This window comes from Pocillopora damicornis, chromosome 2 (genome assembly GCF_964200805.1).
Source record: "Pocillopora damicornis chromosome 2, jaPocDami1.2, whole genome shotgun sequence".
Taxonomy (NCBI): Eukaryota; Metazoa; Cnidaria; class Anthozoa; order Scleractinia; family Pocilloporidae; genus Pocillopora; species Pocillopora damicornis.
Window position 1 is genome coordinate 10,513,868 of NC_142671.1, and position 12,950 is coordinate 10,526,817.

The following is a 12,950-nucleotide window of genomic DNA, read 5'->3' on the forward strand; positions in this document are numbered from 1 at the left end:
ACAAACTCAGCCACAGGGAATCGAGTACCTAAGACGATCGCCAACAAAAAGCGCGCGCTTGGCGCGTGCTTGGCAAAGTAATCATGCCACGACGATCTCGGGAAAGTACAATCGAAAAAAAACGCAGCATGCGAAATCAAAGGAGGAAACGTGAACGATTGTCAAGGACAGCTAGGGAAAGGGAGAACAGAGAAATGAGAACACAAAAGGAAAGAGATGCATATTCTTGGCGCGAATGTATTATAGCAAATGGAAAGCATTAGTCGAACAGAATAAAAAGACCCTGGACAAAACCAAGGTAGGTACTCGGTTAGCGTCAAAATAGAATAAAATAGATATCAGAAAATGAGCAGTTGGTTACAAAAAACGATATCACCGAACTGACGCTGAACGTAATCAAACTAGCATTGTCTTGCATTGTACAAAACGTCCTGGGGTTGACTTCAACATAAACTCATAGGGGGAGGGGAGAGTGTAGCCCTCAAAATTCTTCACCTTTTTATGATGAAATGAAAAAAAAACTACAATCATTTTCGTAAAATAAGGCAAGGAATCCGAAATTGCCTCATTCTGAAATGATTTAGCGGGAATTCATTCATTTCTGTTTGCCAAGCAGACAGGCTAAACTTTCGTCTGAAAAGGTCAGTCATTGAGCTTTGAGCATTTTCCCTTCCATCTTGCCATGTAGTGTTGATCTTGCCCTACCAAGGTTACCACGGATCAAAAAATGGCCAGGGATAGAAATTTCAAGGTCAGGGAAAAGTCAGGGAAATTAAAGTTTTTACACCACTGAGTTTCATACCATGCTGGAAGAAATATTTCAGATGATCTCAGCAATGTTTTAATGAAGAAGAGGAGACTGGACATTTTGTATCCATTTCATCAGGGAAATTTTATTTTTATCATGGATAGGTCAGTACCTTAATAGTCAGGGAATCTTGGAAAGTTCTGTTTGTATTATATGAAAGGGATAAAGTTTATCAATAAATCTATTAACATAGGAATTACAATTTCTTCGATTGTGATTAGTTTTAAAAACTCCTATTTTCCACTAATTCACTTGCCAAGTTGTTGTTGGACAGTTCAATAAGCCAAATACATTCAAAGTTGTAGTTTAAGTCAACCAATCACATTCAAAGTTGTGGTTTAAATCAATCAATCACAACCTTGGTTTCAATCACCATAGAAACAGTGTACAGATTCCTAAATTGGGGCTTTCTTTGAAACAGAGAATTGGTTTCCCTTGAGCAATTACAATATTTAAGTGTTCTTTTTAATTTGGAAATTGTAATTTTTATGATTAATTGGTAAAAGGACTTTGTGTCATTCGTTTCGGTCTGTAATCACACTCGTGATAGACAAATTGTACTTCCACTATGCAGTCGTCTGATTTTGTTATCACTCATATGATTACAGACCAAAGACTACTCAGTCCTATTACCACTTATTACACAATCTAGCATGTGAAGCTTATTAAGCTGACCAGCTTCACTTTTCCTCTGTTTATTACTTTATTCCAGATTAGAGACAGGAATACAAAATCAGGACCACCCAGTAGCAAATTTGCCACTGTTAATTTAATTGATCCATCTGAGCTTCAACCAATCAGTGAAAAGGAATTAATACTAGGACAGGGTTCATATGGCCGGTGCATTTTAAAATCTTTCAAAAGATTAAACGTTCTTGTGGTAGAAAAACAATGTCTGATGCAAAGCACTAAAGAGATGGTAAAGGAGGCACAAATAATGTAGACTCTCACACACAAAAACATTCCTGCAATAATAGGAATCCAGCTTGAAAGAGAGCCTATATCTCTAGTGATGGAGTTCAAAGCGGAAGAAAATACATCCGCAACAGTCAGTAAACTATTGTATTGCAAAGAATCCAATGGTATATTAGAGAAAGTTAACAGTTCACTGACAAGCAAAGACTGGCTGATCATTTGTCATGATATCACAGATGCTCTAGCTCACATTCACTCCAAAGGCTTTCTTCATTGTGGTCTCAAATCAAACAATGTTAATATGTAATCCAAGATGGTGGCTCTGGGTCCCAGAACCTAACTTCTGAAGTTTGGTTTTATATGAGACAGGCAGAGTGAAACAAAGAACATGATTTTTACAGATTATGTGTAATACCCAAATGTTATGAACTGCTGAAATTGGCAATATTCTTTCAGTTATCTAAGGAGCTATTTATGACGAATTATGTTATTATTATGCTATTTATATCAAACAAAAAGAAAACTGCATGTAGGCTGCTGGTGGAAACCCTCTGTATTAGTCTGCCCTCTTCCACAGTTAGCAGTGGGATTAGGGAAAGTCACACCACAGTAAATTAAAAACAAAAAAAATTTATCACAAAAACAGTTCCAGCAGCACAGAAAGGCCACAATGTTGGATGGATGGCCAGGTATACAATTGGAAAATAAATTGCAAAATGTGTACCAGCATGTTTGTGTTAATCCCATATTATGAAGTATGAGTTGTTTTCAGTAACTCAGTGTCAAATTTTGTGGTATAGTTTTCTGTAATAATAACTAATTATCATCATATTGGCTTTCCATTGTTAGACATTAATGCCAATTTCTTGACCAATTGGAAGTAAAACCAAGTATAACTTGTTTACATATCTAAAAGTAAATAAACAAAGTTAAAACTGGGTGGGTTGCCTTGAGAACCCATCTGTTCTGGTGTGTTGTTTTCTGAGTTCTTAGAAATTAAAGTGCACACTATCTTAACTCTGGTGTAATTTTGAATATCAGAACCCTAAAGAATAGCTCTTACTAACAGACCTGGTGCATGACACAGTAGTTTGGGTGTGTTTCTATCTGACCAAATGATAGGCTTTGACCTGTTTTGAGACTTATCCGTGTCAATGGTACTGTCCATCTAGTGTGTAAACATAGTACTTTTAAATGAATTCAGTAGACTTATTCATTTGATCATTATCATCTGCCACACAACTGTGTTCCCTATTACATTAGTGTTCACTGTGAGATCTAGAATGACATAAATGTGGGCAAAAATGGTATAATAAATTATTTGAGCCTAAGCCTTCTTGTAGTTGAAATATTGGGAAAGAAAGGAAGAAGAAAATAATCAAGAATATAGAATTAGGCATATGCAAGATAACATTCTGTTTCCATTGTTACTCTAGCACATCAGTATTCCTGTTGTGAAGATGTCACATCTTTTATCAACAGGACTGCCAAGATGACTCATCTTTTGGCCAGTTTCTGTTTGCTATTGTAACAATAACTCTTGCAGTCCACTGGCAAAGGCCAAAAATTAACTTAGGAATAAAACAAGGATGCTGTGGCTCAAAAAACTTTGTATTAGGACACTGACAGCTTGAACCTAGGAGTCAGCATTTAGGCTTTGAGTTTAAGCAGAGACTTTTCCCTTTTTCTAAAATTTATGATCTATTTGCAAGCATTTTCACAAGCCAAAGCCAAAGCCTTCTCTTAAAATTAATGATTGAAAAACCAAGGTATGTTAGTTAACATTTTCTTTCAATTATTAAGTTTCATTGTGGCAACTTCACCTTCACCTAACTTCTTCGCGCCAAGTGGCACAGAAGGCCTCATCCCTGAAACATTTTTGTATATTCATCTCTCATCTCGTACCTATCCTGTGTATCCGTGTATGTAAGCTATGTTCGCGCTAAAAATCTAAAGGTGGGAGGATAACCGTAACTCCACTGACTCACCTCTACAAGTTAACATTTCTCACAGTGCTAGTTCCTCTCATATTAAATAAGTCGTGCTGATTAGACATGGTCGAAATGTAAATGGTATTTTTGACAGAATAATTGAAGACAAGTACGCATGCATTAAGGGTGTCTGGCTCGATATTTCGATACGCCCACGAAATCAATTGACCGTGAAGATCTGAGAGAAAGCCGTTTACCAACAGGCTACTGGAAAGCGCTTTTAGTTATTCACCATACGGTATGGCTGCATACCCACAAATATGTCGTAGAAAAGCCAGTTAAGACAACAGGATAACATGCAAAAGAATGGAGTCTTTTGTTAAGATTAAAGAATCATATTACGACATTCATAAAATTAACCAGGACTCCATTCACGAGCGATGACACATTGATCTCTATAGTTTGAAAGGTTATGGAGTCGCATTACAACACTAACCAGGACCCCAATAACTAGCGATGATAAGTTGATCCCCTACAGTTTGACATGCTTTCACACATTCCTAACAGACCCGGGGAAATAACGCTGCGGGAGATGATACTTGCAGTAAAAGCCATATCCGTCCTCTCATGCCTTCAATTCATTGAATTAAGATAGTAATTTGTTATCGGCTTTCTACTCGGTTGGTTTTATAGTGTGACTTCACTTTAGACTAAATCATTTTCAATTTTTTTTTTTTAATATGACGGAACCCCAACTTCAGTTCTTTTCTGATATAGGGTAATTTAGTGTTATCAACTGAGTTGAAAACGTAAATTGGCTGACGTTTCAGAGCTCTGAGAAGGGCTAACGCTCCGAAACGTCAGCCTTTATACTCTTTACGGTGGTCAATTTACTTTTTCAACTCGGTTGATAACACTAAATTACCCTGTTATACTCTCCTACCGATACAGCACCACAGTTTCTTTAGAAATTTACCCCCTTTATTCTTTTCTCATATAGTTACTTGAGTGGGAAAATTTGAGAACAGATGGGGTTTTCCTTCAGTTTATATTTTTGAAATACTTCTTATTTATAGAGCTAAAACGATTTGCGCCGATGCGTGGACTTTTAAGTGAGTGATGAAATTGCAAATTAAGTTCTTAAGTCTAATAAGATAGCTTACTAATATTAAGCTTCCTCGAAGTCTCACATGAGGTGACCTTAGTTCCAAATACGAGCGCAAAATTAGAGCAATTCTGTCTTTGATCACGGTTTACGACACCTTAGTCTAAAGACCTGTCACGTACCTGAAAGAATAGAGATAGTATTCTTTCACGTTGTCACGATCTTGTCAAACTAACAGGGTCGTCTTTCATGCCTGTTGATATTTGATATATCTAGTATATAAACGTGCGACGAGGAGCAAGAGTTGACATTTGTGTTATCATTCGTGATTGTGTGGTGAAAAATGTCTTTCGTCCATGCTTTGGAAAACATTCTTGACGCTGCATTTGTTTCAATATTTTTGTTTTGAGAGATAATTTTCAAAGCTGAAATAAAAGTGAATATGTGATCAAGCTTCAGCCTTGAAATGAGAAGAACTCTCCTACGCGTTGCAACAGAAAAGAAATTTAAAATATCGCAACAGATGATGAGTTTAATCTACTGTAAGCTAGAAAAAGTTATTTGAGTCGCACATTCGTCTCTTCTTGTCATACTTGTATCTTTAAGCTCAGCACCCTTTTTCAGTTTCCCTTTTTTCCGTAGCCGTAAGCAATGTTGAAAGTTATATTATCACAGTTATCATCCCGCTCAATGTTCATCAGTCCATTCCAATATTCAAATTTTCCGAAAATCTGCACGAATCAGCTAGAACCCAATGAAGTGAAAGACTGGGGTCACCTACGGTCACATATTAACATAATAAAATCATGTGTTTTTTAGAAATTACAAAGTGAAAATAAAAACTCGTAATATTTTATTGTAAAGAGCTGCTTAAATAAAGCGATAACACATGTTGCTTCGGCCGGTTTTCAGTCGTGCTGGCAGCTGCTGTTCACGTAGAGTTAAAACCTTTTGCCACAATCAGCATTATAGCCTTTGGAACCGATAAACGTTTCAGCTAAAGCATTGATTATGTGGCTTCAGCGCAAAGGAATGAACTTCCTATCTCGAATCGCCTGAGACAATGTTTATTTATATGAATTCAGAGTCGTGCAAAGAAACGCGGATGTCTTTTTCCTTTCCTTTGAAACTTTTGTGTTGAACTGAGATAATATTTGCTTGTATGAATTCAAAGCCGTATAATGAGACATGCACCTCTTCAATTTTTAATTTCTCATATATTTCCCTTTTTTTCCTTTTTTTTGGTCGTAGATCAAAATCGGCAGTGATATATAATTGAAGATAGGACAATTTAGTATTATCAACTGAGGTGATAACGTAAATTGTCCACTCTAAAGAGTTTAGAACGGAAGCCAATTTACGTTATCAACTCAGCCGTATAATACTAAATTACCCTGTTACACTTTCTCACCGACGCAGCGCCACATTTTCTTAAGAAACTTACCCCCTTCTATAACTCAAGATGATACCTTGTAAACAAAACTCTCGTACTGTTGTGTCATTAAGAGGTAATCGTTATTCATGCCACGACTCGAATGTTTAGTTCCACCTTGTGGTCGGTATTTTTTTGAATTAATGATTCTATTGACAATTTATTAGCGCTGTGCGCTGCCCGTCCTGGTGCGAATTGATTCTCATACATCAACAAAATCAAACCATCACCCCCCAATATTCTCCGTACTGTCTATCATACGTTCTTGCAATGCTTCTTCTAAGAAATCAATGTCAACTCAAATCATACCCCCACCCAGCCCAGCCCCCACTGGCTCGGTAAAGATTACCTATGTCCTCCTAACCCTTTATTTTTTTGACAGAGTATTTATTTTGTAAGGTAAAATGGCTGATTGAAAAATTCTGGGGATAAAAGAATGAAAATGAAACTCTGTTTCGATGCTCCGTGCAATGTTACCGCAACATCTAACGCCCATACTCATGCCACTCCAGATGGCCTAAAAGGAAAAATAACACTCCTCATGATCGTCCCATTTTTCTGTCTATCGCAAAAAGAAAAGCAATTCAAGTAAAGCGACATAAAAACACGGCTAATATCCAACAAAGAGTTGTATCAATGTCCAATATGAATTAGCACGAGTTCTGATAATGGTTCTTACGATAACACATGTTGAAACATGTGCTGCGCTAAGTTCTTTGAAAAAAAAAAACCTACGCTAACAGATACCTTAGATCAGAGAGAGAGAGATTTTTTTTGTTTGATTTTTGAGCCATAAATTGCAAGCGGTAGTGTAGAGCGAATACAAAATTGCCTACAATCCTTAAACTTTGCTGACAATCAAGTTCTTATTGATTAAATACTTAACATTGTAGCTCTGTGGAAGTTATATAAGATCTTTATCTGCGAGCTTTCCAAATGTCATTTTTCTTTTGGTTGTTATTTATAATAACGACAAATTTTTCTACGTCTCGCTAGTTATCAATTTGTCGCCTATTTGGTTAAAGTCACCCGTACGTTTTCCCTTTGCTAAAAGTTTTTGCAGAAAACTCATCAGAAAGGTGAAGTCAACAAATGTCTCAATTATTGGTGGCAGTGAATTATTAAAAGCTCTCATACGAAGAGTTTTCTTTTTGAAACGACTTGATTATCGGCTTATAGTCAATTTCAGATATTTTCGCTTCAGCAGACCTTCTACAGCGGCGAGAGAAAAAAAACATTTTCTATTGATATCAGGCAGTGAACCCCAGCCAAGTGGTTTGATAATTGAGGAGATTATTTCTTTCGTTTGCATACAGCGTTCTATACCAAAATTCAATCAAAGTGTTCTTGATATGGTTTGTCTCGAAATGGTTTATGGGGCTTCTTGGCAACCTCATCCATGACTATTTCGTCACTTAGGCTCCTTATAATGTATTCGCAACCCTCTGAATGTGGCTGAATGACGCAGTCCGCAAATTTCCTCATGTGACTTTCCAAATGAGTCAGTGGCGAGGATCCTTGTGATAAAACCTGATAATGAAAGTCTTTTTCATTGAAAATCTTTTTATGTGCCTAAATTCTGGCCTTAGTATCATTTTGCACTTGCCAAATCCGCAGCTGACCAATCATGTTCGCGATGGCCTGATTCGGGGTGCTTTGATACCTTGCAACGTCTCTCTCGGCTTTGTCAGTTCTGTCCCAGGCTTTCTCGGCAAAGAGTTTCGACGCTTCCCGTCGTTTCATTCCCGGAGAGAAAATAAGATTGCCAATCCTCAAAGGGTATTAGTGAAAGAGACAGATTATTTACACAATTTTCGTTTTCACAAGTGCTCAGGTTCCGATATTCCTGCAGCTGATTCGCATTGCGTGTCGCAGAAACGAAGCTTGAAGTAATCAAAACGACCAATCAGATGTAGTGGGAATGCCACATATGTGATTTGAATGTGAAAACGCGTATTCAGCTTCGAGTGCAGAAAAATATACGTGATCCACGCGCGGTTGCAAGAGTTACACGAGTTTTCCAGACGAATCGCAGAGTACTACAAAGGAAAATAAATGCAGGGCTGGACTATTTTCGACAAAAAGCAAAACAATTCTTTACTTCAACCGACCTTTATATTGAAGTCCAGAGTCTATCATCAAGCGCAGTGCCTGCCATATTTGCCACTTGATCATGCCATACAGCTGCAGCGGTTTGTCGGCGTAAGCGTCTGTTTCTGTGGTATCCACCGCTTTCGCCCCCTATCGAGTTCGCCCCCTCGAGTTCGCCCCTACCTTATACCGTGTTCGCCCCCCACACTTTTCGAGTTCGACCCCATCAAGTCGAGTTCGCCCCTTGATTGAGTGATATCCAGATGAGTTGATTCGTAAGTTGATGAGTAAATTCTTCAGTCTTAATTTCATAAATAAAGCTAAACGGGTACAAGTCTAACTACTTAAGCAATGCTGTCGCGATGAAAGCGTGGTTTGCATCTTCTCAAGTCTGGTTGTTACGATCAACACATTTCGTGTTCGTTAGATAAACCGTGTGGTTCTCTTTATCACAATTCAGTGTATACAGTTATTTCTGGTAACCCCAGATCCCATGCGGAGTATTTAGTTGATTCCGTCAACCCAGTTCCCAAGCAGGTTCCACGCAATTGCCGAAATTCAAAATGGTCGTCGCTGACGTGACATTTGGCACATTCTGCTAATGCCTTCGTCACAAATCAACTCATCTGGATATCACTCAATCAAGGGGCGAACTCGACTTGATGGGGTCGAACTCGAAAAGTGTGGGGGCGAACACGGCATAAGGTAGGGGCGAACTCGAAGGGGCGAACTCGATAGGGGGCGAACGCGGTGCAATTCGTTTCTGTAGCGATCAGCGGATTCTCAGCGTATAGAGCCCAGCCCTCCGTGAATGCAGTGCCATTCAACCAGCTAATAACATCCTCGCACTTGTCATGAAATAACTCCTTGAGACCTTGACTCTAGTAAACCAAACAACGACAAAACGCTGAGGCACTCGAAAAGACGGTTCCAATCTACGTCTGTTTATTTATCACTAACCACGGCAGGATACATGAATATATCTTATTTGTATAAGTTTACTGGCGTTCCAACGCAATGGGTGCATATATTGTCAAAGAGAATGTAAACTGAAGAGAGAAAGAAGATCAGCAGTATGCAACTGCAACGTGGCGATCCATGTAGAAAGTAACTACTCATGATCGATAACAGGCTTTAGTATATACTAAACCATTGGAGAGAGTGGAATGGTTGCTCTGGTTGGCTATTTAAATTCCGAGCATTTGCGCGGGATTTGGGTCCTAAAATATTTTAATCTTTGCAGGATTAAATGAATTAAAATCAGCTTTCTTAACACTTGAAAAAAGTGATGGTCTCTACATTTGTATGCATTGTAGACTACAAGCAGTCCCTCCTTTTTGGCATGGTCTGTCGCACAAGTAAAAAATGTCAGAGAAAAAATTGTTATTGCACCGCAGGGAGCTGTAGGAGTGATGTTGATACAATGTGGTGCATTGACATCAATTTTTTTTTCACTTATTCTTTTTGACTTACACCACAGTCTGCCAAAAAGGATGGACTGCTCGTAGGTGGTATTCATGAGAATCTCCCATCAAAACTGACTTTATCTGGAATACCTCTGTTTTAGTCATACCAACAGTTGAACATGGATTGACAATGGAAGTCCCATCTGTTTCTTCGAAAGTTTGTTAGTGCAGATGTAGAGAAGATTTTTTCTTTGTAGATTTACACAATTTTTATTTTCAGCCCTTGCAATGTAGTGCAAAAGGCACTGAGACAAAAGCTTTTTTCATTTAGCTTGGATGTTGAAAATACTTGAAGACTCTAATCTCTCCTCACATTGGTTAGTCAATATCATTGTAGTGAAAAATTAATTTTGAAGTAAATCAATTATTCATATTTATACTCTAGGAAAACTTAGTTTTTTCACTTTTTTTCAAGCAAATTGCATATTAAATGACTACTAATTTTGTGAAGTGCTGGTTTGTTTGTTTGAAGATTTCCTTATTTTGTTGTGGTTAAGTTGTTTATCAAAGCACACAAATGATGTTTTCTCTACTTAAAAAGCTAAAGTTACTCATGACAAGCATTTGTTTGAGCCCTTGTTTCCTTGCATATATGACAAACTAGAGGTTAGAAGAGTATAGAGGATTATACAGACAGGAAGATTGTGACCACTCGCCTGGTAACAATGACACACCCAACTCCCAGACTTCAGGAAAGTTCCTCTTGTTTCATGTTGTTGTCCATTTAATTTTCCGTGTTCCTGGGCTTCCAACCCTTCTTATAATCAAACTCACCAGATTTTAATTCTGCCTTGAATAAGTTGGCAAAGTGGTACTCCGGAGTTATACCGTTCTAAATCTCAGCATTTTTATTTTGGGTTTCAAAACCCTCAAAACAATTTACCAATATTGTTGAGAATGTGTTACCAGTAGGAGCCTGATGAACAGTGCATGTTTGGTAGAAGCAAATCAAAAGCTTGCTGCAGTCACTCACGGCCAAATCAAAATTATCACAGATACTGATTTTATAATCTTGCCCCTTCTCCGGCAAACCGACATTATTTAACTTACTCAAATCAACGCAAGACCATTACAAACTTTATCTCACCGAAGTCTCAGTTTGATTGCAGCATGTACTCACTAAATCCCTTCTTGGATGTCTGGTTTTGCAGGCTGCAAAAAAAGTTGCTGTATCTTCGATTCCTCAAAAGAGGCCGCGATTTACAAAGTTTCACAGTTTCACATTGACCTTTTAGTTGATTGAAGCCATTCGAAGGCTGGACTAACAGCTTAGGAAAAGGTCCTGAATACGGTACGCAACACAGTGTTAACATCGTGCCTATTGCTTACCTGAACAGTGCAAATGTAAATCTTTCACTCACTCTGATAGAAGTTATTTAATGAGAAGAAAAAAATTGAATTACATGCTAATCTACATTCAGTCGAAAATTTAATGAAAGAAATTAGGTAACACACAACGACACCACGAACCACAAACTCGCCGCTATGTTAGAGCCGACCGCGTGGCGTCGGACAAAGAATCTTGTCGACTTTCGGTACCTTATTACCCACACTAAACAACATGAAAAGTATTCAAACGTTAGCCATTGACTTTCTCAGATTTAAAAAAATTGATGGAACACAGTGAGAGTAAGCCCCGTTCAGATAACATCAGCGACTGATGTCACCTTGCATAACTTTGCTTCGATCACGTCCTTCTCTCGTCCAGCAGCTCTGCGATTAAAGCTTCTCCGCCGGGCTCGTGGAGCCGGAGACTCGAGAAAAACATGTTTCTTTACGACTGACACTTTCTGTCATATGTCCGGGGACTTTTCCCAAAGCCAACAAAGCGTTGATGAGAAGTAAGCTATCAGAAACGAATTCTGGGCACCCTTCTCCGTTTGTGGCTTCGTAGCAAGTCTTCACTGTGTCGCACAACGAAGTAACGCGTTTCTTTTTAAATACTGTTTTAATACGCCAATCAAACAGACGGTCATATAGGGCTTGAAAAAATCACCAACCAAGGAAGAGTTTTTATAAGGGAATTAGCCTCGTCTTGAGGGATAGACGCGTAGTCACGCTACCCATTCCGTGGGTTTGGTTTACTTTAGAGTATTTCTTTTCTAACCGTATTTTGAAATAATACTTTTGATTAATGTGTAAATTGTGCGATGTCTTTGCAATGAGACTTTCATCACAAGTCAACTGTAAAAGACCACGAGTCTTTCTTTTTCCCCTGAAACTGGTTTGTTCTTCGTTATTAACATTGATGATATCAGGTACTTCACGCCATTTCACTACTAACTTGAGAGCAGGCCCTCATTATTAGCACTTCGACCTGAACATCTCTTCGCCCACAGGAAAGCACGAGGCCTTTATTCTCTGTCGGTCAAAAATCACTCACCCGAACTCCTCACTGTCCCCTGTAGGGAGAGGAGAGAGTTAATGCGAGTGACTTCAGGCTGTCTGAGTGTCAGGGCTGGGGTACATTTACGAGAACCTTAAGCCATAGAAAGAGCAAGATCTCGTAATGAATACAATAATAGTAGATAACAAACTCATTCATTTTTTTCTCTTTATTCAGTTATCAATATGATTATCATTTTCTAATTTTTTTTCCAACAGGTACGATAAGCTATTTGCATCATGTAATCTACTTACAATACATAAATTAAAGTAATCAAAATATTAATGTTCAGAACAGGAACAAGTCGAAAGAAGGACATTCTAGAGCCCACCAAAGTCTCATACCCAGACGTTCCACGGCCTACATTTTAGTCACAGTTACAGGGTGAGATCTGGATACAAGATTACCCCCCCCCCCCCCACCACAATTGGAGAAGGAGGTGATTCGCTGTCGGTCAAAGATCGCTCACCCGAACTCACTACTGTCTCCCGCCGAACTCACTACTGTCTCCCGTAGGGAGAGGAGGTAGTTCAAGCCAGTGACTTCAGACTGTCTGAGTATCGGGGCTCGGGTACATTTACGAGAACCTTAAGAAAGGGCAAGATCTCGTATTGAATACAATAACAGTAGATAACAAACTCATTCCTTTTTTCCTCTTTATTCAGTCATCAATATGATTATCATTTTTCATTTTTTTTAACTAGTAAGATACGCTATTTACGTCACATAATCTACTTACAATACATAAATTAAAGTAATCAAGATATTCATGTACAGTGCACATTTCATCTTATCATTATAATTATTTCTAAAAGT

The 12,950-nt window shown here is 38.3% G+C and overlaps 1 long non-coding RNA gene and 1 other non-coding gene across 2 annotated transcripts; one reads left to right on the top strand and one right to left on the bottom strand.

Annotated features, from left to right (window-relative positions):
- The first annotated feature begins 87 nt into the window (after positions 1-87).
- Positions 88-1,886, top strand: LOC149049852 (uncharacterized). Its single transcript, XR_016183417.1, has 2 exons — positions 88-298; positions 1,521-1,886. It is a non-coding gene; the product is annotated as an uncharacterized LOC149049852 (long non-coding RNA).
- Positions 1,887-11,365: 9,479 nt separating this feature from the next.
- On the bottom strand, positions 11,366-11,660 carry LOC149049853 (RNase MRP). The gene has a single exon (XR_016184511.1).
- Positions 11,661-12,950: the final 1,290 nt, after the last annotated feature.